Below are 2,708 nucleotides of genomic sequence, written 5' to 3' on the forward strand. Positions count from 1 at the left end.
AGGTGTCTATGCTCACGCTGTTGGCTATCCTGGTATGATCTAGCGGATTGTTCAAGATCGTCCATCGCAGGTCCTGGGCAACCTGCCAAAGCTTATTTCCCTTCGGGCTGGCTCGGATATAGCCCCACTCCGGATGAGGCGCATTGAAATCTCCCACCACGTTGAGTTGAGACCTAGCCGCTAGCCGTTGCGTCTTTATCAGAAGGTCTGGCAGCCCACCCCCTTATCTTTTGGAGAAGAGTATACATTGAGAACAAATAGACTCTTATCGTCCTTTCTTTTGGGTAAAATCTCCAGCAGGACGTAGTCCTCCCTGCTGCTATCTATGGTATGCTGAATCACTGTGGTGTTGCGATGGACTAGCACGGCCGTGAAGACGCTCGATACGCCCCCTCGATCAATCTCTGGTGGTGTAAATGTCTTAAATCCCGGTAATTTCACCGTGCCGCTAGCCTCCTGCAAAGCTATAATGTCCGGCTTACTATCCAGATTTTGTATGTGCAACTGCAGATTCCCCCGCTTGCGACGGAAGCCCCTGCAGTTCCACTGCCAAACCTCAATTTGCTGGCGAGGGGCCATGGTGAGGCCCCAGGTTCACTAACATCGGCTCTTGGCCGACTACGGGAGGCAATCTAACCTCTAGCATAGCATTTAGCTGTTTAAACATGTCCATTACCTGGGTCTGGAAACCCCGCATGTCATTGGTGAAGGCGTCAAGACGCTCCTCAATGTTGCCTAGTCTAGCTTCGATCCTGTCGACCCGACCTTCCAACCTATCCTGTCTTTCTTCCAGTTTTCCTACTCTCTCCGCAAGGGTAAGCATGTCCGTCCTAAGTCAAGTGACTTTTACTGGCTGCGGCGTGTCCGCCGCCGAAGTTTCTGCTACTCTCTTTGCATGAGCTCCCTCATCTGCCGGAGGTGGCCTTTTGACCGTCCCCCGATTCTCCACTTTCTCCACTTCCATAGCTGTGTTATCGTCCACGCGAGAAGCGTTCGCCTGCGACGCTTGCTGTGGGGCCTGGGCTAACGGCGTCTGTACCCTTTCTACTCTGCCGGTTTTAAGCGCGCGTTCCATCTCTGCTATCCTAGCTTCCATCTTTTTGATAGTTTCGGCTTGCTGCAGCACCTGCCTTTGTAGCTCCTTCTCTCGAGCAATCTCATTTTGGGAGCCCGCGTTGGGCCAGCTCACCTTTTTCCACGTGGCACTTGGGCTTCTTCCATGACCGGAACCTTGCCCTCCTCCTTTGACAGGCTCGGGTCCGGGCAGTGGCGGGAAGGAAGCTGACCAGTCCCTGCTCTTGCTATCGCCTCTCGCACCGCTAGATGACCGCTTCCTGGGCCTCGAACGCCGCTCCTCCTTGCCAGTTTGGCTCTTGTCCTCGTTGCTGTGCTGCAGACCCGTCGGCTGCTGACGGGCTAGGCGAAACTTGCAGTTCCGACTTCCCGTGCTGTGCGCCCCATGACACACGATGCAGTCCGGCGTGCAGGTCAGCGACTCTTCCTCCGGCGGTGCAGGATGTTCTTTCCCGCTGCGGCGACACAGATTAGTCTTCGGACGATAGCAAACGTCCGCCCGATGTCCCACTCGTCTGCAGTTATAGCAGGTCTCGACTAACTCTCTATATGGGATCACAGCGCACAGACAGTTCCAATAGATGATTTGCCGGGGAACGCGCTTCCCCGCGAACGTGATCTGAATCGCCTTTGACTTGCCCAAAGGTCTGGCATCCAAAATTTCCATGTCTTCATTCCTCTTCAAGAATCCTGCGCGAACTTCTGCCAGTGGGCATCCGTTGTACGCATTGTAAATTACTCCACGCACAGAGTTCTCCGGCGCCGCCACATACGCCGAAACCACAAGGTCACGACCGCCCAGCTTGAGCGTCTTGACATTCGCATATGGCCCACTACGATTCATACACGGCGTGCTCACCGTCATCGTGTTGTTTGTCTCATTGACCCGCACCAGGTCTTCTTCCACCGCAGTCGCGTTCGTCAGCTCCGCTGCCGCTCTCAGGGCACATCCGAGCTCCTTCGGCGTCACTATGCTCAAGTCCCAATTCTTGGGCCGGCACACAACCTTAAAATCCTTGGCTGGCATCTTCAGAAACGGTCCCCGTTTCTTCCATACCGGCGCTTTCCCCCGCTTGACTTGGGCTGCTCCGTGCATCTGGCGCCCGTCGCTGCCCGCCTGTTTCTCGGTAGGCCTACTCTCGGAATGGTCCCCGTACACAGTCTTCTTGAAGCGATCTTGCGCCTTCAAAACCCAGGCCCATTCTCCCGCCTCGAATTCTTCGGGCGTTATAGATTCTCCCTCAACGGAGTACTCCATCATCTTTAGCCTCGCAAAGGCTCACAACCACAGGCACGGCCTTGGAGCCCGGCGCCGCAGGCGTCGGCTCGGCCAAGAGATTAGGCCTAATTTTGCCGCACCGTTGTCGAGTACAAATCGTGAAAAAAAACCCTAAAAGGGGGAACACTTGCCAAAATATGGTGTCCACAGGTACAGGGCAACTTCCTGCAGACGATCCCACAAAAAGCAAGACCAAGGCACAGCGCGTTCCACCGAAAAACGGTCTCAAGGCGGGAGCTCATGCGGAACACGTCCGAGCAGCGTCCGCTCCACCGAGATCTTCATCTCGCAGTCTCCCGATATGTAACACGCTTTTCCGTCCCATTTTCCTCTTTCCCTCTCCACTAGAGTGGTT

General features: G+C 55.1%; 1 pseudogene; it reads right to left on the reverse strand.

Annotated features, from left to right (window-relative positions):
- Positions 1–243: 243 nt before the first annotated feature.
- On the reverse strand, positions 244–2,335 carry LOC149367834 (uncharacterized; annotated as a pseudogene).
- Positions 2,336–2,708: the final 373 nt, after the last annotated feature.

Source organism: Amblyomma mixtum, chromosome 1, assembly GCF_055824585.1.
Source record: "Amblyomma mixtum isolate Tamu chromosome 1, ASM5582458v1, whole genome shotgun sequence".
Taxonomy (NCBI): domain Eukaryota; kingdom Metazoa; phylum Arthropoda; class Arachnida; order Ixodida; family Ixodidae; genus Amblyomma; species Amblyomma mixtum.